The sequence below is a fragment of the Aythya marila genome, assembly GCF_965140915.1.
Source record: "Aythya marila genome assembly, chromosome: 2".
Taxonomy (NCBI): Eukaryota; Metazoa; Chordata; class Aves; order Anseriformes; family Anatidae; genus Aythya; species Aythya marila.
Window position 1 is genome coordinate 79,550,725 of NC_139043.1, and position 24,057 is coordinate 79,574,781.

At 49.0% G+C, this 24,057-nt stretch overlaps 1 protein-coding gene across 4 annotated transcripts in view; it reads right to left on the reverse strand.

Annotated features, from left to right (window-relative positions):
- RNF152 (ring finger protein 152) overlaps positions 1-9,685 on the reverse strand; it is a 36,000-nt gene extending 26,315 nt beyond the window's left edge. For 2 of the 4 annotated variants that reach the window (XM_082752584.1, XM_082752585.1), the window contains exon 1: positions 9,538-9,685. The gene's annotated coding sequence lies outside the window, so the exon portion shown is untranslated. Of the gene's footprint in view, positions 1-1,522; positions 1,646-9,537 lie in introns of those variants that run through there. The other 2 variants (XM_082752588.1, XM_082752587.1) reach the window with 2 other exon arrangements.
- Between the last annotated feature and the right edge of the window lie 14,372 nt (positions 9,686-24,057).

Genomic DNA, 24,057 nt, shown 5'->3' on the forward strand with positions numbered 1-24,057 from the left:
TGCACTGAGTTTCCTGGTAGCGTTACTCTGTTTGTAAGGTCTCCACCCACCCTTCACAGTATCTGGAAGCTAACACTGGACAAGAATGTTTAAAAAAAAAAAAAAAAAAAAAGTTATTTTCTAACTTACATCTGCTACAGAAATTTAGGCGAAGCTAAAAATCAGCCTGATTTACATGTGATAGGGAAGGACTGTGTTGCTGTAGATTAGGGAGGGGGCAGATAGGATGCAGAAAGTAGCGAAAGAAAAAAAACCACTGAGCTCCCTACAGGAGCTGGAGGCCAGGGCAGGAACAAGAGGAAACGCGGTGGATGGGGACAGGGAACGAGCAGGAAACAAAGGCGAACGCAGATAAGGTGTGAGCAAAGTTTGGAGTGCCTGGAGGTGGAGAGGGAGGACTTGATGTTTGTTATGAGCAAAAGCAATAGTCTGGAAGCCTTACCTTCTTTGTTGCCTTGTTCAAACAATTACATAATATGCCATTATACGTAATCACTGCTGCCACTAATTTATATATACATATTACGTGCGGATGAACAGACTCGATGCAAGTATTTGCTGCACATTGACACGTCTTCTCTCTGTGACACTCGAAATTGCTCGATGCAATAACGCCCCTACTACTTGCTGCAGTTTCCTTCCCCCCCTTTCCCTCGTAATTTAAACAGTGCTTTGGGGATTAATATGTTCGAGTCCTTAATGACAACTGCTGTACATCTCTGAAGGTTGAAGGGAAGTCGCTTCCAGCAGAAAATGAAAGGTTGAACTCCTACCAGTAACCCTGGGCACGCTTAACTAATACTAAGCCACATAACATAACCTAATTAGTACAACAGGTCCTTAAAAAAAAAAAAAAAAAAAAAAAAAAAAAAAAACACCGCATGACCTCATTGCCAGTTCTTACACTGAGTCATTGTGGAAACCAGTTGAAACAGAGCCCTGCCTGGTTCTCTGTCAAAACAGTGCTCTGCCCTGACCGAACAACTGGGTCTGGCTGCAACAACCGGGTAAACCCCAACCTCTTTGCTCTTGTCTCATCACCCCTGTTCTGATTTTAAGGCGAGACACAGCCTGGTGGCCCCCAGCAGGTATCCAGCCTTACCTCAGTGGCCCCCTACAGCTGCTTTTCCCAGTTGCTTTGCCTGGACGCAGATTAGCTGTAACATAATCTGCACACACTCAGAATGCTCCACTGCTAATGCAGATTATTTCACCTGCACACACAAAATGCGGGTGGGCCACGCAACGAACTGTCCAATTCACGAGCACAAACACTTGGTACTCGCAAGCTTTTACATGCATTTTAATTTGAACGCAACGAAGTGTACCCACAACTTTGAAAGTCCTGTTAAAACACCGTTAAAAGCATGACTCAAATCTTAAATGCTCACATTCCTGAGCCACTAAAAAGTGAAATCAAATTTCCATCCAATAATGCTCTATCATCTCGGTTATTAATCCCACGCTTTGCTCTAAAATCACCACGACTTGATTTTGCTAAATCTGTGCCCATTCAACGTACCTTACCCCGTCAATCCGAAGCGTGGAGAAATCCGACCTCAGAGCACCACAGCCGCATCGCCAAGTTTCCTCGGAGAGGATGCAGTCGTACTTGCAAAATTGCAGCTTTAGCAGCTCACTGTGTCTGCATCGAGAGATTAGCTAATTTCACCACATCTGTGCCAAAATTGCTATGTCCACAGAAACAAACGCTTTGCTGGGTTCGTACCCTGATAAAGTATCCCTCGTGGAGATGTGAAAATGCAATTTCGCTATAAAAATAAATGCAGTGGAGTTAATCATTTCTTGTACTGGCCACATGGCCATCTGTTTTCATTGCTTCCAAACATCCCCTGCGCTCTCCAGACTCAGGAAGCCAACGACACGTGGGCTGCAAGACCCTACTTCTCCTGGCTCTCTCCTGACTTGCAGCAGCCTTCCTGGGGAGAGCAGGGCTTTGCAAGGCAGGTGCAGGTGCCTCCCCGAGGCCGAGCACCCTCTCCTCAGCAATAAGGGCAGGCTGGTGCTACGTTTGCCTTCTGCTGCTGCTGTGAGATCTGTAAGTGGGCCATAGAGCTGCGGCTGAGGCTCACTGAAACAGGGGTTTGAGCCACGGTACGGGGAAGGCTCGACCACACGTGTGCATCCTCACAGTGAGTGGCACACGGATTTGGGCAGTGCAGCACACCCGCCGGCCACTCCCTCGGCTGCAGATCAATTATTTTGCACCAGCTTTTCACGGGGAGAGATTTTGCCAATACCTGGAGTTCTGCGCTTTAACGAGCTAGAAAGCGCAGCCAAAAGACTGACGGAAAGCGTAGGCGCTAATCAAATTTATTTACATTATGTACTCCTGAAACAAACTACCAGGCCCCAAATACATCACCCGATAAATCAAAGAAACCTAAATAAGCAGTTTGAGATTCCAAGCAATCTCCCGAAATTGCTACTCTGACAAAGCTTTATTTCAGCTTGCTGGTTGCAAAAGGTGCCAGCAATCTCAGAGCAGGAGCTGAACAAGTAATACAATACCACTCAAGCATTTGTTTGCTTACCAAGGAAACGTGTTTAGCGGTTTTCTTTTACACGGCACTATAGAACTGCAACTTGTATTTTATTCTGCTCATTCTTTTCAGTCCTCGAGTGGCTTACACTGTTTTCTTCCTCAGCTAGTGCCTAGATGACTCCCAGTTTTCACTTCAGGAATATTTCTCAAGCTCCAGAGAGCCTGAGCACATACATCCTGACGTGTTTCCCAGGTGTGCTCCCGCCAATTCACAGTACTCTTTTCAGATGAAGCTGGTCCTCAATAACTTCAGAAACGTGTTTTAATAAGGCCAGCGCTGGAAGTAGGTTTCTGCCTGCTCGTGAGGCTCTGCACAGAGAGCACCGATGGGATTCGCTCTTTTGGATCACTTTCATCAGCAGCCTCCTGCTCAGAGGAGGTCGTAAAACACTGCCAGGAACCAGATGTAAAGATGGATGCACTGAAGAAGTAAAACAAACAAAAACCCAACCAAAGCAACTGTGCCCTTCTCTCCCCAGCCTCCTCCCACTTTTATTTCTTCTTGCCTGCACATCAGTGGCAAGAACAGAAAATAAAATGACAACGTGGTCACAGAGACACTTAACCCACAACCTCCCAAATGTTTTGAGCTTTTCTAAGTACTGTTATGGGCTTTTCCGTCGGAAGACAGGCATTTATTTAATACAGAAGCTCACTATTTCGGTCACATTTGACATTACTGAAGCATTTGAAGATAGTTTCACTCACCTAAGATGCCTGCATGTGTTTCTCAGCACCCTCTCCACTGCATCCACTGAAATAAAGTGGATCTGCGTGCTACCCTGCCTGATGTGATTTGTGCGAGGGAGAAGCTGCCGCATCTCAAGAGCATGTAGCACATCACACCGGTGACCCCAGAGCTTGCAGAGCTCTGCAAGTTGCTACTAAAACCATTTTTTCCATAACAGTAATTTTTCATAAACCACTGATTTTCACTGGCTTTTTTTTGCTAAGTCAAAAATTTTAATTCATTTTAGTTTATCCTCTGTACATACACGTGTGAGCATACACACAAAGCTTTCCCTTCAACCTTTTCACTTTCCTTGTTTTGCCACTAAGAGAAACAGAAGAAAAAGAGCGAGAGAAGGGAGCAGATGAGAGTTGTCTTTTCGCATTTTGCTTTTAAATGAAAGAATGGGCAAAATACATTTTTGTGCAAGCTTCCTGGTTTGGTAAAGGCCTTTTACATTTGAAGCAATTCATCCAGGTGAATACGTGTCAAAGGCTGAGAACAAACAGCTTTCAGACCACAGGGCTCGGCCCTTTGATTTCACCTGTAAAAATGAAGATGTTTCTCTGCAAAGGCAGCTCACCATCACTTCTGAGACGTTCAGAGGTCTCTGATGAGAGCCACGAACACCGTCTACTAATCACCTCCTCGCTAATGCAAATAACCATCTCGGCCTCTCATCGGGCATCTCTCAGGCTTAACCAGCGTGCCCTCAGATCGCACAGCCCTGCGTGCACAAGTCCCAGAGGACTCGTACTGGAGCCCAGGCCACCCATTCCCCAGCCACCAGCACAGGTCACGAGCCTGTCTGTCCCCAGCCGGGCAGGGAAGGGCTGGATATGGAGACCAGAGCGAGGTGAGGGCAGCCTGGGGCCCCCCCATGAGCTGTACCCACCTGCAAAGTGGGACACGTGCCACGGTCTGACCCTTTCTTACAGTGCTTTGAAGCCACATCCACACGACGGCTTTCTTCGCGTCTTGAAAGGTGCCTCCTTCTCCCAGCTTCTGACTTGGAAGAAAGCGGGAGGAGATGAGGAAAAAAAAGGCTGATGCTTCCTCATCCTAACTAACTCACCTACGCAGGTGCTTTTCCAAATAAGCGCAATTAGGGCAAATTGCCTTGGGGTTGAGGAAATTCTGCAGAGTTTTCAATCCCAGAGGAAACCAGAATTGGATGGAGAGCGTTTTGGCCCAACTCTAGATGAAGCACGCTCCAGCAAACCTCCTGTCCGTGAGAAAACCTCACGCAGCACACAGACATCTGGGCTGTGTTTTCAAGCTGGCAATCGTCAGTAGCTGGCTGCCTTGTGCCCCCCGCTCAGCCACATCCATCGTGCCCAAAACTGGGCTCGTTGTTCTTCAGTGCAACTGAAAACAGATCACCAAGCTGAGGAAACCAGACTGGCACAGGCTTTTTTCTTTTAAACAGTGTATTGTCCACTCTACGGTAACATCCTCGCCCAAAAAACGCCTGATCTGCCCTGCACCTTAGGAGCTGGCTGCTGAAAAAAGTCCAGACTGCAATTAAAACGCGGATTCCTTTTAAGTTTCACTTCCCTCTGCAATTTTATAATCGTCTCATCCATCAATTCTGAAAGAATATTAATACTGGCATCAGCTGGCTCTCCACCTCTTCTGCTGAGCCAGCTTTCTCAAAGCCCTGTCCGTGCCTCTCAGCATCCAACCAACCGCAGATGCTGTGAGGAAGAGGAGAGGGGGAGGCAGAGCCAGAGGGGGCGAGCAAAGCCCTCAAAGCTCATCCAGCACGGGGCCACCCCGCAAAGCAGCAGCCTCCGTCCCCAGGGAGCTACAGTGCCTGAAGATTTGCCTCTGTTAGCGCAGCATGTGGCTACTACCAACCTTCCCTCCCCTCTGATGGAAGCTCTGAGAAGACACTGACTGCAAACTGGCCAGAAGAACGAAACACGGGCTGAAGAGCACCTCACTGCTTGCTGGGACCACACACGTCTCCTCCGGGAAGTGCCTGAGTTTGCACCAACTTGTGCTTCAGCTGGAATCCCAGCCTCTGGAGCCTAATCTCAGAAAACTAACAAAAAGAAAGTCATTGGCCAGTCTTCCTCACTTTTCCACGAACTGATGCGATTTAAGTCTCATATTCAGCCCCATAAAGCAGCATATTCACCTAGGCTTGACTGTAGGATAAGTTATTTGGCATCAGGTGAGGCCCCATATACAGAAACAGAGCAGAAGGCAGCATGTTCTTTGGATATAAAGCCACTTCACCGAGCTGGCCTAAAGCAGCCACCTACCCACTGCCTGAGCTCAGAGGATGGCCACAACAGCTCTGGGTGAGAAGTAAGGAAGATGAAACCCCCCAGATGAGCGAGGAGGCAGCAGAGCTCTGCCCACCCCATCCTCAGGTGGGATCTGGGGGTGTCCCCAGCACGGTGTTCGTCCCGCTCAGGGGACTACCAGCACCCAGAGCCAGCCGGCGCAGCCTGTTAGCTCACGGGTTAGAAATTAATGCTGTAGCCCCAAGGTCTAAGCCCTCCGGATGACTCTGGACGATTTGCTCTTTGCCTCCCTTCCTGAAGACGCGCACGGTGCCAGCATCCGAGGTGTCGCAAGAGCTTCCCCGCCCGCGAAGCCCCCCGGGAAGGAATTACCAGCACGGCTCGGCTCGAGCCTTGGGTGGGGTGTAAAAGAGGTGCTGAAAGTAAACGGGGGAGAGAAAATGAATTATGCAGTAATTACCAAAAAAGAGGGGGGAAAAAAAAATGTATAAGGGAAAAAATGACGCAACGGTAGAATGAGAGATTGTATCATCATGCAGATGCGAAGGGGAGCCGTGCAACGTTAGTCCTGGCATTTCCTTGCCTTTGTCCGCTGGGTTTTGTAACCTCATTGTTCTCCTCGTGTCATTATTTTGTAAATAATTCAAAACGCAACATAATTATGAGCTCATGTGTTTACATCTTCTCATCATTAATAAGGCGCGGAACAGCTAGCAGGCTGCTCCCAGCGTGACGGATGCCTCCAGCAGATGGCTGTGAATGATTCCTCTGCTTCCACCTCTGGCAGAGGTAAAGAGCAGGGAGGAGAGAGGGAGATTGCAGACTTGAACTTCGATTTCATGAACAAACATTTGGGGATTTTGGGGTTGCTTCAGATGAGGAAACCAGGACTGCTATCCATCAATCAGTGGCGCTGAAATGAATCGTAACAGATCGGGCCTGAAAAGCAGGGGACGCAGCAGCTGATGCACCTTGCCCAAGGTCAGAACGCAAGCTCCCCAGGCCTGGATCCCAAATAACCCGGCCAAGCTGCTGGATCCCTCCTCCCTCCCGCATTAAAACTGGTTTAAGCGCGACTCTCGCTGCTAACTGCAGGTCAGGGAAGGAGCCGATCACCTCCGGGCTGCGTTTGCTGGCGAGTGCAGCCAACACGCAACTTCGGAGAGTGTGTCACAGAAAACACAACTGCAAGCAGACACTACGGTCGTACGTGCTCATCCTGGAGGATAATTGTTATATTGTGCTTTGTGTTGTTTTTTTTTTTTTTTTAAGTAAATTACCCTGTGCACCTCAGTCTTCAGGCAACTTGCCAGCCCGTCTCCCAGAGTCGGACGCGTCTGGCTCACCCTGCTTCATGAGGGAAAGCAGCTGCAACAGCAACAACCCGACTTGTTTCATTTGCAGACGACATTAGCTGGCAAGAGGCAGTGTGTCTGATGGCACACTCACTGCGTAGGCTTTGCGCTTGCAAAAAATAAAACTCTGTTTGTCTTTGTACGCTCCTGTTTGTAAACACACACACACACACACACACACCCTGCCTCCCTTTCTTTCAAGTAGTATCCCTGCTTCGTCTAGCAGGCGCTGGCAGCTCCTGTCAAAACCTTTGCATGCTGCTGCTCCTAAGGAAGCGAGCGGCGCTCGCCTCCTTCCCCGCCCTCAGCCGCGGAGCTGCGCTCGCAGCACTCTGACCCCTCCAGCTCTCCCCAGCTCACAGGCACTGTGCAGGCTCCACCACGAAAACGGCTGTCTGGGTGGCAGCATCGCCGTCCTCTGCTTTTGGCAGGAGAGCCACTCTGCTTTAAAACGTACCAGAGAAAGTGCAGGTTGCTCTGCAGGAGTAATTCCTGCTGCCAGAAGGAAGGGGTGGCCAGGCCAGGTTGTCTGCACCTGAAGGGGGCGAAATGCCTTGGCAGGGCTGGAAGAAGAAGACCTGAGCTCGCAGAGCCCAGCACAGCAGCAGCGAACCTATCTGTGGAGGAAACAGCACCAGCACAGCAAGGAGGCAGCTCTGGACAGACCCCAAAACAGCTGTGGAATTTCTCCAGAAGCTCTGGGTGCTGTAAAGGGGAGGGAAGCCCGGCCCCCAGCCCACCCACCGGACAGAGGCAAAGCCTAAGAGCAGGAGAGAATGTGAGGCATGCCAGGATCCCAGGCTTTGGAAATCCATTTCCCACATTCTCCCCACACACACAAAAAAGAGAGCTCGTGCCCCAAATCCACAACCTTTTACTCAGATTGCACACCGTTTCCTCAGCTGAACAACCACGCTCCAGCCAGCAGAACTTCGTGCCTGAGTAACTGCTACTTGGTGCTGAGAAGGGCTGCAGGACTGACTGACAAATAAATACAGGTGGCAGTGTAAGATCACCCTTTTAAAAGGCTGGGGCCCCGCACCAGGCCCCAAAGTCAATGGCTGTATGGGCAAAAACACAGATCACTGGGTCTTTGGTAGAGTCACATCAACGTCACATGCATCCCTGCAGACCTGCATCCTCCAGGCACCATCAACTGACTGGGGTCATGGTCAGAAAAATATTTCACTGCCTTGGAAAACTTAATTCTGCTTGAAGAGATGGCTTGTGCATTTAGAAGTATAAGCCTCACTAGCTTTCTGAAGTACCTCAGATCTCTAGTCCAACTAATCCCCCATAAAACTCCAGCAGAGGAGCGTCACAGCTCCTACTTTGTAGGTATCGGTCCCAAGCAAGGTCAGCTCCTCTGTACCGAACCCAAACACAGTATGGCATTTGTTCTGAGCACCATGCAGTAAAAAAAGATGTGCATTCACACCCTGGAAAGCTTACAGTAGGCAGCCCTGAGCTTAAAACCCTTGCACGCCAGCTTGCTTATGCATACCCCTGAATTTCACCGGGACTAGAGGTAAAACCACGCTGAAGCCTCCGTCAGGCTGTGGCTGCTGGAGATCCTGCTCCGCTTCACCAAAGGGTCAAAGTGAGAGCCCTGAAACGGAGCCAGAATCAGGTAGAGGAACATACCCTGGGATTTTGGCACGGCTGGAGGCCCGGGTGAGTCAGTCGGGGAAGGGAGACGAGCGCCCAGCAGCAGCTACCTGCCAGCTCCCTGCACGCTCTGCTGAGCCAGAGCGCATCTCTGGGCGAGCAGCTCATCCCCAGTCAGTGCCTGTACACGTGTAATTTAAAGGCATTAATTAAGGCCGAAATAACACCTCCTGTCCTGCTGGCATTTCTGATCTGGGTGTAATCTGGTCATCACCGCCACCGCTTCCGAGGAGACTTTGCGATGTGCACAAAACTTCCATCGGGTGTTCCCCACGCAACTTCCCCCCGCTCCCCCCAAAACAAGCAGCAGAAAAACAAACATTTTCTTTTTTTTTTTTTTTTTCCATTTGTCTTTGCATACCTGGCAGGCTGTCCGAAACCTCCGACCGACGTTACAGGTTTGAACCAGCGATTTCGGCTTTTTAGCTCTACTGCCAACAAAAGCATGTGCACGGAGGGAATTTTCTGCAGAGCCCCGTGCTGACGATACACCGGTGACACCGATGGTCCCAAATTGTCCCGACCCCATAAGCCAGCGTTACTTTTACATGTCACCTTTCGTGCAATTAACAAGAAGCTCAGATGCAATCTGAGGAAACGCGACCAGGGGAAGCGCAGCGTGCGCAGCCCAGCCGGCGGGACCTTACCATGAGCCCAATTTGCTTTGTTCTCCCTGCTGGCTCTCCTCACACCCCTACCACAAGCACCCGGCTGTGCGGGCACATCCACAGCCCCAAAACCTCGGCACGAAGCGCCGGGCTCAGGGATGCCGCCAGCCCTCGCAAGCCGCAGATCCCCTCGGCTCGACCCCGGCTAAAAGGCAGCAGCAGCAGCATCGGCGGCGGCAGCAGCAGCATCTCCCTCCCGGCTGCTGCAAACTCCGAGCCGCTGCGAGCGTGCTTTTCGCATTGTATTTTCCTAAAAATAATAATAATAATTTTTAAAAAAGCGCATTTGCTTTACCTGCCGCCCAGCCGCTTCGGGTGTCTCCGGCGGGAGGCGGCCGCCAGCCCCGTCCTGCCGGCGGCGGGGCCGGTTACGAAACGCCCCGGCCGGCCCCGCGGAGCGGCGGCAGCGGGAGGAGCGGCGGGGGTGAGGCGCCCACCCCGCCCAGCACAGCCCAGCCCAGCCCAGCCCGGCACAGCCCAGCCCAGCACGGCCCCGGCACGGCCCCAGCAAGGCACAGCCCGGCCCCCGCCGCCGCCTCTGTCCGTGCCCGGCTCGCTCCCACCCCACCGACCTTGCCCGCTGCCGGCCCCCACAGCGCCGCCCCCCGGCCCCGCTCCTCAGATGGCGGCAGGGCCGCTGAGGCGCTGGGGATGGGACGCGGGGAGGCACAGAAGCAGTAGGGTTGGATCCTGGTAGATCCCGGATCACCTAATCCGACCGCCCCACCACCACCACTGTCACCACTAAACCATGTCCCCAAGCACCACATCCAACTTTGCCTTGAGCACCCCCAGGAAAAGTGACTCCACCACCTCCCTGGGCAACCCCTTCCAACACCTGACCGCTCTTCCTGAGAAGAAAAGTCTCCAAATTTCCAACCTGAACCTCCCCCGGCACATGCCCTCTAGTCCTATCACTGCTTATCTGCAAGAAGAGGCCGAGCTACAAACTGTGAGGGCAGCCCCCCGGCTCCTGCAAGAGCCAGCCTTGTTCTGGGCAAGCAGCTGCCCCTTGTGTGAGAGCAGCACGGTGCCACAGCTCCGCACTGAATATGTTTGTTGTGACAGAGAGAAACCTCCATAATCAGCAAAACAAACAATTTTCACCAAAGTCCGTGAGGTTTTTTCCCCTTCTCCCTGCTCTCCTCTGCAAGGGGCTAATTGCTGAGCTGGGTCTTAAGCCAGGCTGCCACGGGGGAGAGATGATAGTGCACTCACTAGTACAGCTCCAGGTCCTGCCATAAATATTGAAAACTCAATTACCACTCTCCGAATGAGCATTCAAAGCAGATTTGCAGATCCCACTGTGTTTCTCGGATCAAAGCTTTCTCATCAAATAATTGAGAGAAGGCTGGGGAAGGCAAGGAGGCCAAATTCCCCCCAATCACGTCTGCCCCCAAAGTATCAGTCATTTCCATCTCTGACTTCTCACGACATATTCACACCACAAACATTTCAGCACGTGCAGCTGGCTTTCATTTCTCCACGAGAGGCTGGAAGGACAGCACAAGTTTCACTGCTGTTCCCCCTCTTTGCCCAGCTGCTCAGGACGCAGCCCGCGAAATGGCGGCCATGGGGGCACAGGCTTCACTGCGGGCCTGGGCGCTCGGCCACAGCCGTGTTTCCAACTCGGGGGACTGCTTTGGGGGTTGTTTTCACAGTTAAGGAGACCCTCAGGGTGAATTTGCATCACATATTTGTATAACATCATGATTTTTGAACAGACACCTCACATTTTGGAGGCGCAGCTCCATGGATGCCTCTGTGTGCCAAGTCCCTGCCCCTGTCCAGGCCGGCTCCCCCTTTCCTCCTTACAGAGCAAGTGGCAGCTAATGGATGTAAAGTAGTAGCACAGTACCAGATCTCCATGGTCACAGGAAAGGAAAATTCATCACAACATGAAAACAAACATCTGACTAATCGCCGGCCAGCACGGCCACAAGTGATGTCCACCAGAGAGGCCAGGGACTGTACAGATGTAGAGAAAGATAACCCGCTAGCCCAGGCGGAACCCGCGAGGCAGTGCTGGAGAGCACGGTGACTTTGCTAATTACATTACCACTGCGGCTACTGTGCTTTTATCATTGCAGCAGAGTTCAGGCAGTCCTGCTGAGAGTGGGACACCCCCTTGCATCCCTGTCTGGGTTAAATGTACGGCAGAAAACCGAGAAGTTGTGCACCGGCACACAAACACGTGCTCCTGGTCCTGGAGGGGCCGGTGTGTGTGCTGAGATTTTAGCATCTGACTCCCTCTGCTGAACGCGATTAAAGTTTACGTATGCACACAGCTCCTCGCAGAAGTGCTGCCAAATAGATACAAGAGACAAAGAAAAGGAGAAGGGAAGTATAATTACTCCCAGGAGGATTCTCGCGTTGCTGCTGTCATCCCCCAGGCTGCACCTGTTATGAGAATAAGAGTCTTTAAATCTCTAGGGAAGAAATCTTGAAAAGTTCTCAGCAATAGCACAGCCTCAGATTGCTCCGCAGAGTTTATTATTATAAACCTCTGTTCACAAGGACTCGGATTCGTAAAAGGCAGCGATTTCCTTGGCACTGCCCTTTTCAGTGTGTACCTCATAAAAACTGCATAAAGGGGATCATCCAGTGCTGTGGGCACATGAGGACTGGAAGCAGCCCTGTGCTGTTTTCTGCTGCGAATTGGTACACTTACCCATTTGGCACTGAGGGACTTTTTTTTTTTTTTTTTTTTTTTCATCTACACGTTTCTATCATTTTTTATAAACAGATTATGTCGAACAGTCAATTCCAGCAAATTGCTCTAGATGTGTCCTCTCAAGTGCAGCTCAGATCAGTGAGGTGGGGTCCAGAGGAAATATTATTCACAGGAACAAATCCCTAGAAGTGCTGGGAACCCATAACAGAGGCAGCTAACTGCTGGCTTCTATGTTATGATCACCAGAGGGACCTCTAATAGGCCATATATTTGGAGGAGCTCAATGTCAAACTTTCAGCTCCAGGCAGGAGCAAGTCACCAAATAATCATAAAACTGAACTGGAGCTTGCAAGCATTTTAAAAATAATCAATACATGTGGGATTCATTCCTTTTAGCTTCTGAGCTCACAGCACAGACTTAAGTCATGTTCCCAAGGTTTATTCTGTTATGTAGAGGCCTAGGAACTTTTTTTTTAAGCCTAGTTTCCTAGAGAAACAGAGTTTATATCATCACAGTCTCTGTATCTTCCTGTCTTCCTGTTTTCCTTCAGCAGCTTTTGAATCCATTGGCCAAACTGTCAGAGGAGGAGAAACCAGGGACAGTAATGCCTCATCCTTTTGTTTTTCTTTTTCTTTTTTTTTAATCACCAACAGGACGTCGGAAAGAAACATCTTTGAAAACCCCCTGAGCGAGAGAATTTGGCTGCTCTCCGGTCTGTCTGGCAGCCAGCAAGCACACGTGCATGAATAGCAGTATGTAACCAACCTTCATAGCATCCACTGCTCAGCTACTTTTGTCAGACTGCTATGGTCTCAGACCTCTGGGACCAATGGGGGAAAAAAAAAAAAAAAATTGCACTTGCCATAAAATCACTGATGAATCAGGGTCTGTCAAACCTCACACCTTGCATGAAGGATTCACTAAAGGGCATTGCCTAAAACTGCAAGGCCAAAGCACAGCCCACAAAGACCGAAAATGCATCTATCAGTAAAAGCAGTTCTGGCCCAACTGGTCACAGGTAATTATCACTCCTCACATTGATACCCTGTGATAAAACTGCGATGAATATTTTGACTCATCAGAATCTGACAGGCTCGTACACATTCCCTTGTTCTCTTCCATAAAATATTGTTTTATTGCATGCTTTAAAATATTCAGCAGAGTGAGTATTTTTACGGACTGATAACCTGAAAACAGGCATGTAAAAAGGCTGCATATTCACAGCAACACAGCTTAAGAAATCGCTTGGAGCTCCCCAACCCCCTCAAAAATACAATCTCTCCAGATAAGAGTGGAGTCTTCACTCTGCTAACACTGCAGGCTTCCAGCTGGAGAAGATGGTTCATCTGCTTAGCAGAGAAGGGCGACAAAACAAGGAAACTGTATTCATCTGTATCACAGGATCGTCACAAAATAACTTGGATTTTATGATGTATCCCATTCAGTCCAGTTTTTGTCCTCGGTTTACGTTTGGAAATTTGGCCAATAGTCTACTCCTCTGCTGGTTTGAAAACACTCATCTATTATCTATAGCCTTAAAAAGGAAGGTGCATCAGCATCTTTAGGTACAAAACTTAGGGAAGTTACTCCTTCGGTATCCATCAGCTGCCTTTATAATCAGAGGAGATATGTCGCAGGAGGTGATTCAGAGCAGGAGACCAGCCTGGTCTCTCTGAGTCACCTCCTGCCTGGACTAATCTCCCTCTGAAGACGAGATAGGGGGAAAAAGCTTCCTGAATTGAAGTGCCCAAAGATTGGCAGCGTAAATAGCCCCCTGAGGCTCCCAATCCATGAGAGCACATCGGCAGAGCATGGCTGAGGCCAGAAGGGACCTCTGGAGATCCTCCTGCCCAACCTCCTGCTCAAAGCAGGGTCAGCTACAGCAGGGTGCTCAGGGATGTCTCCTGCTGGATTTTGGATATTTACTGCCAGAGCACAGCGCTGGATAAACACACCAGTGGTGCTATCACTGAGGTTACTCTCTACAGTCCTGGATATTGTCTTTGCTGCGGCAGCTGTCAAGAAATGAAAGAGAAAAAAACAGTTTAGGAGCTCTGGCAATTATCTGCTGAGCTGCGCTTTCATCTCTCCTTGCCCCATCGCTAGGCGATGCTTAGACAAATACACTGATATGAATCAAATCTTGAGCCTTCGTTTCTTCCCGTACATCAATACAGAATCATGACTGTATCCTCTCAATAATTAATAGTGCGCTGTATATTAAAAAAAAAAAAAAAAAAGAGCAAACATCTGTGTGAAAAATATTCTCACATCAGTGAATTTCAATTACCAAAACTTGATGGTTTTTTAAAAAAGCCTCTTCTGTTATCCAAAGCGGTGTTGAATTTGTTGCTGGGCATTATCTGTACCGAAAGCCCATTAGTCAGACAGCCCCTCATTCATCCATGGTAATTCACTGTCCTCCTCCGAGGTAGCTGAGCTTTAACAGCTAGACGTATATGAACGCAACACAAATAAATGGCATGGAGATATTTCATCATAATTTACGAAGTGCAAAAAGTACTTCATTCACCGCTCCTGACTCCCATGCTAGAGCACTGTGACAGTCCTCTGGCACCAGCTCACAGGAGAATTGCTTTAGTTCGTCCTATGGCTGACTAAAAGCTCCATTGGAAGGAATGTTGAGGTAGCAAACGCAAGCGTGCAAAATTTGGAAATGCCCAAAGCAAGCCTGATGCCCCTTGACATAATCATACTCCTCAGCCACATGCGTGCATGCTGCTCTTCACCTGCTGCTGAGCTCCTCTTCTGCTCTGAGGGCCCTCGGTAGCACAACCCTGCCGCCACGCTCCCCACTGCTGACACGTCCACAGGCCACCACGCCAGCTCTCCCTGTGCCCTCAGCCCCGGTGGGCCTCTTTCCTTGCTTTGGCACAATCTCCCCAGTTTTCCTTGGCAAGCTCACTTTGTGCTTTCCTTGGCACACTCCCCCCCAGCTGTTTCCAGCACCCGTTTCCCACCCCAGCTCCCAGACCAGGTTTCTTACAGTGCACATCTTCTCCACCCCCGGTCCCCAGCCCCAATCTTTCTGTGCTGCTTTTGCCCACCTATTTACGCCTCCTGCAGACATCAAGGCCAGGACGCTTCCTCCTCACGGTTTTGGGTCAAGGAGATAAATGTGGCAGTGCTGGCGTCTCTGTGCCTGTGCCAGCAGGCATGAAGAAGGGCACGGGCAGAAACCTCCTGCCGAGAAGCTGTTCTGGGAAAAGCATTCCTAGAAAGAACAGCGAGAAACATCCCTCCAGAGTCAGGCTGAGGCAGTCATCCGGCACGGAAAATGCTAGCCTAAAAGGTTACGGTTTGAACAAATCGAAGAATATGGGAAAAATAAGATGGTGCAACTCAACTCAGACTATAATTAAAGCAAACCCAGTAGGAGAAAGGTTATTCTTTCTCTAACCTAACGCAAGTCCCATATATATTGCCCCTAGGGTAGTATGAGTCCACAGTTCACATCACAGGCCTTGAGAAGACGAAATTGCGCTGTGTAAACACCCCGCTTCATTATCACCAAACCACCCAGCCAGTTTAGGGTGTTTTATGCCTCGTGACTGGTGTTATTAAGTCCTGGTTGCTACAGGCTGAACACCGGGCGAAAACCGGGCTGAACACCACAGCGAAAGTCCAGCAGCCACCCAGGGAGCAAGCACGGCCCCGCCACCTCCTTCTAGAAGGAGAAACTCAAGCGAGATGTGGCAGCCTGCGTGCTGAAGCAGGCTTGTTTCAGCTACACCTCTGCCTGACCATGCCACCTCTCACGTGCAGGAGGAGCCGCTGGGAAGCACGCTCAGCTGAGTAGCGCTGCTCTCGAGGGGAAGAGTTAGCAGGGTTGGGACCAAGGGCTGCAGCCGCAGCGCTGAAGCTGAGGCACGCATGGGAGAAAACAAGCGCGCTGGGGGGTTTCGGTGCACAGCGCTAGCATGGCAGCAGCGAAGGCACTTCAGCCCCACACTTCCTGGAGGTGACAGCATTTATAATGAACACTGCAGCTGTGGATTCACCACCATCGGAAACGAATTAGATAACAAAGCTCCTTAGGAAATCCCACGGATTTCCTGAGATAGACAGTATGGCCAGTTAAGTATGTGAATATGAAGTAAACGTATATTAAAATTTATTTTTTATTTTTTTTTTAATTGAGGTTACTGAAGAAAGCCCCATATATGCATCAGTAGAGGGGATGGCACTGCTTGTAGCAGGAAGCACATTAAAAACCTTCCTGTCCCCCTGAGAGATGTCTCATCAGGCTCTCCCGGCCCAGGCAATCCTTGCACAGCAGTCTCTCACTCAGGGCCTCACCCTGCAGTCCCCACGCCCCTGAAAGAAGCTCGGGGGATTTCAGTGTTGTCCAGTTTGCAGATAACAGGGCCATTTGTGCAAACAAACGTCTTCAGGACCAGCCCTGCCAAGGCAGGGCCATTCAGCCCTGTGTCAGCATGTAAAGAGCCTGGTTGCCCACAGTTGCTGCTGCACATCCTCACGGATCCTTTCTGCATCCTTTCTACCTCCCAACCTGCTGGAAACTCGATGCTGAGAACATTTTGGAAAAGCATCCAGAAAGCCTTTGTGCACAGCCAGGGCAGAGCCTATATGTGCTCTACAGCAGCAGTGGTGCGAGTGCTCTCCGAGTTACTGCCTTTTCCTTGACTCGCTTAGTTGACATGTGTTTTCCCAAACAACCCATGTATGGTCCAAGAGGGAATAAGCTTCTTTCTAGGCTGATAGATCCATCTCATTAATAGTTGCTTTCCTAGAGCTCCTATTTTCCTGTCAAGTTGGCACATGCTTTGTAGCACAGTGCTGCTTATATCACATTTAAGTTTGCTGCCGGAAAATATGTACAGAGGTTCCTAGTTCAGACCTCTGGGCTGTGAGACGTGCCTGATCCATATGTCTAGTGTCAATCCTGTGAGATGTCAGCTCTTAAACATGCCTCTGATTTAAAGAGAGCTGTTTGAGCCTCTTCTTTGCTTCTTTCTCCTCAGAGATCTGGCTGAAGAGCAGGAAGACACGGCTGAAGGGCAAAAAAAGAGCCCAAGCGTCACTTCTGAAGTCAGATGGGACTTACACCCTGAAATCACTGGGAAGCTTTTGAAAAAAAATTATTGTGTCACTGTCTGGGCTGATAAAAACTACCTCTGAGAAGAGCTGTTCTTTTAAATATCTATCTGGGCTTGGAAAAGGCTTCCCCATGCTCAGGGGAGGAAAGAAAAGGTTAAAAGGCCTGATCTCGCCTTTCTAAACTTCCCAGCTTTCCCACTGATTAAATTGCTCAGCAAATCAAGTTCTCTGGCAAGTCCAAAGGGTACAGCTGGGTGTGAGCCTCATGGGGGCGAGCATTTTAAAGGCCATTAAAACTAGCAGAAGAACTTCCATGGACTGCAACAGGATTTGGACCACCCCATCAATAAGCTGCTAAATGTCTGTGAGGAGCGTGCACATGCCCTGCACAGCAGTGACAAGGAAGGACGCAGGAAAGGGAACAGATGACACCTCCTTTGCAGGGAAGGTTAGCCCCATTCTCAGATATTTTACCCCAAGACACGTATTTCAGCATCGGTAATGGACCAGCTTGCAGGATGGGAGCCTACATGTGGGTTGTAGCAGAGCTGCCAAGTTTCCACCAGGGAGGCTGTGGGGAAGCTGCCTAAGACCGAAGGGGGCTTTGGAGAGCCTTGTGTACAGCTGAAGTGCTCAAGAATGCTTTGCCCATTCATCATCCTCAAAGAGAAGTGCTTGGCCACGCTCCTCCGAGGGAGGGGAGGGCATGGCAATCGGACCCGCAGCAGCTGCCAGGGAAAAATAATCCAGGAGTAACATGAATAAATAAGAAACATTTTGCTAGTCTTCATATTACATGGCTTTCTGCATGCTCTCTCTCTAACACTTGAATTCCCTCCCAAACATTCAGATTTTCCACAAGCCTCTGTCTATGACTTTCAGCTCTTGTTTTCTTTTTCTTATTTCTCTCCTCTTTTTTTTTTTTCTTTGAAGAGCAGCACCCCCATCCTCTTATTCTCTCTTTCCTGCAGTATCTTCATGTGTTCTCCCCATATTCTGCACCACCTTGTCCACTTTCAGTTTTTCTTCACACGTTGTTCCCTCCATCTCTCTCCCTTTAAGCCCTACTCTGCACTTTATTTGCATGTCTTTCTCCTCCATTGCTTAATTTTCTACTCATTTCTCTGTCTCTCTTTCAGATTTGTTTTAAAACTGGCCCAACTTTTCTCCACAATCCACTTTGAAGACCTCCAAGCCCTTTTATTTCATTCTCTTCCAAGCAAATGTTTCCTTTCATCATCATTTTCCTGGATTTTAACAAAGAGAAGCCTTTGACTCCAAACCCTTGGCTCATGCTTGAGCTACAGAGGTGCCACTACCAGTTTCGGGCCGTTCCTCCCCAGGCACTTCAGGACCCCAGCTAAGGGGGCAGAGATCCTCATAGTGACAGGGCCTCTGTGGGAGAAGTGACAGCAACGTATCTCCACACTTAGGTCACATCTGCCCAAAGCTTACAGGGAGTAAGCTATTAGTGAGTAAGTTACAACTAGAGTAGTCAACATATGCTCAGAAATTCATTGCTGAAGGGCTCCAGACAATGCGTTGGCTGAGAGCTGCAGGCTCTGGCCCTTTTGAATTACGTGACACAGGTGCCTAAAAACAATAAAAACACAAACATGGGAAATGAACATGAAGAAAACATTTCTAGACAGAGCTTTCCAAAGCCTAAGTGTGCCTGTGCTCAACTGCACCTTGAAGTTGCAAGAGTTTTGCTTTCTCTGACTGTGTTTTGACGCTGATTTTTGTGTTCTTCCAGATTTTCTGCTCTGTGTTAGGCTATAGCACAAGTGAAAATATCCACTGGTCAGCAGGCTTTAAGCACATGGCCAGACATAATCATGGGAGACAGACCAGCTCCACTGAAACCTTCCCCTGCTTGGGATTTCACTTTTCCTACCGTTGCAGCTGCATTAAGCAAACTGCGCTGCTCCCCACGCGAGGTTCATTGGCCTAGGTAGTTTTGATTCGTTTAGCTGTGGCTTTATCAAAGCCAGATCAAGCAGCATCATTCTCAGTCCTAGGAATGGCTTTGTTTTTTTTTCCTCCTCTTTTCACCTCCTGCCCCATAATTCCTTCCCCACTGCTATGAAGGATATTGCTTGGCCTGAACTCTTGCAACCAGCTTCTACATCCTTGTTGTGTTATAAATACAGCACCCTGCTCCAGCCAGATCCAGCCCCGGTTGGCTTGCTCTACCTCTTATTTTATGAAGAAAACTTCTCTGACGTGTGACAGTGACTCCAGGAGACCGCCAGGCAGCTGGGGGGAAACGCTCAGATGAACGAGGAGGGCCAAACTGTAAATCTGGGGTGAGGAAAGAGCTCGCCTCTGGTCCCTCGCCCCTGCTGCTCTCAGCGTAGCCAATCTTTGCCTCACACTGGATTATTTTCGAGCTGTGAAAACAGCTGCAGTTGCAAGTTGCTGCTTGCCAGAGCCTAATATTTCTCCTACCTGTCCAGACATCCCATATAACAAGAAAGTGCTGATGGCAGTATGACAAACCTCTCTCTCTGGAGCTGGGGCTGTGTAGTCATGTCTGCAGCTGAAGCGCCATCGCGGCCTCACCAGCGGGTTGGTTCTTGTTGGCACCGCGTTTGAAGGCACAGGGGATGCCACAACCGTGTTGCCACAGCATGAAAGATGAGAGTAAAAAAAGCAGTATTTAAGGAGCGGGGTTATCCTGGCTACCCGAGAGGCACCATCTTTATCTGCTGAGTGCACGTAATGCATGCCTCACCTCATTCAGCCACTTATAGGCTGTTAGGTAAGAGTTAGGTACGACCACATCCAGCTCTCCATGCACACTCTGGCATTTTCTACAGGGTATCAAAAGGAGAATCTCAGTTTATGGCCCTGGCGATAAGAGCCCTGCCTGCTGTTTAACCCCAGAGGTCCCCACGTGCTTATCAAGGTGGATAAGCAGTGACAGTCCCTCCCTGGTGATGCACCCACGCCCGCACGCTGATTGCTGGGGATGTGGAAGCGTAGGAATCTCTGCTTATCTGCGGACGGCTTAACTGCTCTTACCCCAAACGTGCCTCTTTCAGGAAACAGCCGAGTCAGACTGGCGAGAGATTTAATTCCTTCTAAAGCTCTACCTTTAACCTTGCAATGCTGTAGCAACTGCAGAGGATTGTATTCTAAAACACCTTTGATTCTTGATTTCATCTGCTTGTATCACCGCTGTCTTCCCCAGGTAACCAAGGTGTGAACGCCTCAGCAGGCTACCAGCTTTCCCTGTGGTCAGGAGGAAGACAAAAGACACTCACTCACCTTTTTCAAAGCCTCTCCCCTCGGGGTGCCCATCTGATAGCCCAGGATGCGCCTTCAGGAGCTGATAGCTGCCTTCAGCAGCTGATAGCAATCACGGTCTTTGTCTCCCCATCCTGTCCCACCTCTCTGAGTCAGTCCTTTTGTCTCCTTATTTGGGTGTCTTTTGACTGGAAGCCTGCCCCTTGTCTTTCTGCTGTCAACTCTTAGTGGCTCGAGTCTTCTTCTGGTTGTTCTGACTTGTCCTGTGCCCAGAGTCCCCGAGGAGCTGCGTGCAGGTGTGCTGCGATGGTGACGACCTACTAAACTGAAGGCTTTCCCTGGCCTTACGTAGAAGAGGGGAGAAACACAGCAGAAACATCTTCCCCACTGCTCTGCTTTGCCCCTCGTCCCCACCTTAGGATCCTCCACCCCCAGAGGTGAGGGTGGGTGATTTTCCCCACAGCTGAGGCCAAGGCTCAGCTTGGAGGGCAACCACCGTGACAGAAACATCAGTAGCTAACGCTCCCATTTCCACCAAAACCCAGGAACATCTACAAGCACGGAGAGGGAGGAACACCAGCGCTGTATGCTGCACATAAACAAAGGGCACATTAAGCAATTGCCTCCTATAAAGCACGTTTAAATGCCCGGAGTTTCGAGAGAGCGCTTTAGTACCAGCATTGGCTTGCTCTAGTGGAGCTGCAGGCCAACGCGTATTCGTCGCTATAATTTTATACAGCTGCATTATTTTCACAGTTTATGGTGACACTATCTCGTTTATGAAGTGCACGCAGCAGTTACACATATGGCTGTATTATTTCCAGCACTTCGAGTGCAATTAGTAATTTTGTCGAGCTAACGCTGTCAAAGCTACAGCGGCAGCACGCACTGTATTGCAGCTGTCCAAAATTTAGGGAGTGCTATCCACGTTGATGCAATATGTACGTAGCCGTTTGGGTGCCTGAGCTTGGGCCGCTGTCTCCAAAAGGTTACCAGAGATGTCAGGTGAAATTCCACCCCTCCGGCTCCTTTCAGTAACCTCATTTATACCTGGGATGCATCTGGCCCTAGGTTTTTGTGGCTCCGAATTGCAACACGATCGCTGATCAAGGAAATGCTGCTTCATCCCCACCAGGAGCCATCACGAGACACAACACCAACCTGAGCAACCAGGCCCTGTGCACAGACCAGGGGCTGACAGTGGCCCTTTGAGACATCTCTGCCCATAATGCTATTTTGAGTCATCTGCTAGTACCGTAAATGACTCTCAAAATTAAGGATCAGTTTCTTAGGGAAAGAGGAGCGCTGTTAAGTGGGCAGACTGGGCAGAAAGAGAAAAATGATACAAATTTCATGGGCAATTGTGCTTGCCAAAAAAAATGTGCCAGTTTGCACGTCACTGATTTATTCCTAGTGTAGTAATTATCATTGTGGCTTTACCCTGCCTAATGAGAGGTATTATCTATTGCTGAGAAGACAGATTCACAACTCTGCTGTCAACTTCAGTGCTGACTTTCACCAGCACTTGCATGCCAGCCAGTTTAGCCAAGGGGCGACTTGCTACTCGAAGGGACGAGAATGAGCAGTTGCCCTCAGTTCCTCCTCGGGCCTCTCACACAGGTGTCAGACACCAGCAAACTGCCAAAATTGCGCCCCGGTTTTGCAGCATGCAAACCAGAGAGAATGAAAGCCACTTCCTGGCACATTCGAAAATTTGTTGATTTGCTTCTAGGCTTTCTTCGCCCCCCGAGCGGGTGGTGCCACCGAGGCGTGAAAGCGCAGCAAGGCTTCCCCCAGCTCCCCTGGCTGCTTCTGGGACCAGCAGAAGAAATGTCCTCGGAGCCCCAAATCAAAATTAATGGGTTTTCCTACCAGCTCCGTCTTACGCCGTGCTCCATGAAAGAACAGATCTATCCTTATCACAGCCCCCTGTGTTTGGCTAAACAGAAATACGATAAAGCACTAAGAGCAGGAAATGAAGGCAGGGTCAGGGGGATTCTCCGGGCACATCTCCCTTCACATGCTGACAGACTCGTGCATTGACACAAGGGAAAGTCTACCTTTTTTACTCTACTTTTTGGCAGTGGTTGTCAGTTTGGCTTGCTTTCCCCTGCAATAATGTTGACAAATACATGGCTCACAGCACTCAGGCAATAGCACTTCAGCCAGCCCATTCAGACAAATGATGTTTTGATATTTACTGGCCATGCCTCACCACTTGGGCAACGGGCTGAGCAGGAATTTGTATTTAAAACCTTCCAGGACATGCTGTTCTCTTTTTTTTGGTACTTCAGATGCAAACTCCCAGTGCAGGACTAAACCCATTCCACCTTTCCCGTGTTCCTCCAGCGTGGTATCTCTGCAGGGCTGGCATTTCAGTCTCTGAACGTCTCCGTCCCAGTTTAATTTTCCCTTCATCCACCTTCTCTGATCCTTACCTCATCAAAAGTAAACGCCTCATCCTGATTTTATTTTTCTGTAATTAGTATGCTTTGACTTGAGACGGAGTAGGGATGCTGCCCCTCACAGACATTGCACCTGAAAGTTCATGTCCCCAGTTTTGAAGTAAAAACAAAAGTATTAAACTCCTGCACTACACTATGGTGTGTGGTTTTCTAGGTTTAAATTGGCCTATTTCCTTCCTGTTCTGCTTATTGACTCATTTCCTTAAATCTAATTTGAGCTTGTTATTGAGTTTTAGCCTCAGACAATACATCAGTTGTGTCCATAACACCCATCGATCCAGCAGGAAAAGAGATGGCAGCAAGAGATGGAAGATTTTCATTATTTTCACAAGAGAGAAATACAAATTATTATTTTCTGATGGGAGACAAGGAGGAACAACAGTGGATAGCCGTGGAGCAGACCATGTGTTCCTCCAGGGAACCTTATCTGCTGCTCCCATGTCCAAGAACATCCTATATGAAATCCATAGAAATACAGAACTTGGATTCATGGAGTTTTCATCAACAGAGATGTTGCTCTTTTGTAGCTGAGCATGGTAAAGATCCCTCAATATCCTTTATAGACGAATTAGAGAAGCTTAGAATGCCTTTTTTTCCTTTTTTTTTTTTTTTTTTTTTTCCTCCTGGAGTTGGGGAAACTAAGGAATGCCTGCTTTTCACTTCCACCTTAACAAACATTTGAAGAGGTTTCTGGTATTCATCCTGTCTGGATCCCACTGGGTATGTCACTTAAATGGAGTTTCTCCACTTTTTATTTTTATTTTTTAAAGAGTGGATTAAACATTTGCATTTCCAGTCCTCCAGAGCACAGATTTCAAAGGCAAATGTGTTCTTGCTTTTCCGTGCTCCCATAGCTATTTGCTCTGAGAGAAGCCTTTAAGTGTAAATAACAAGAATAATGCAAATATTCTTAATTCAAAACCACATTTAAGCCAGCGGTTTTCTAGCTTCCTTATATCTGGTCCACAAGTAAAGACTTTTTTTTTTTTTTTCTGAATTCTTGCCCCTGGCTCCCTTTTTGCAAGTTAAGAGGTTTGTGTCTCTCCATAGGAGTGGCTGGCTATTCAGTGTCAGCTGGGCTTGGTCCCAGCATCCAGCAACTTGAGCACAACCTTCTGTGTCTGCAAGTGGACACATTTAGACATCTAACTGCTTGATCTGCAAGAAGGTGCTGTGGCTCTGGTTTTATGCCCACACTTGAGCACGGAATTAATATTAAACTGCAGCACCCTACTTGAGACTCACATTTAATTGCACTTGAATTGTCAAAGTGCAGCCTTTGATCATAGGTGAGTTTCAAGCCCTTGCTTGCAATTAAGGAAGATGTTACAGGAAGCATCA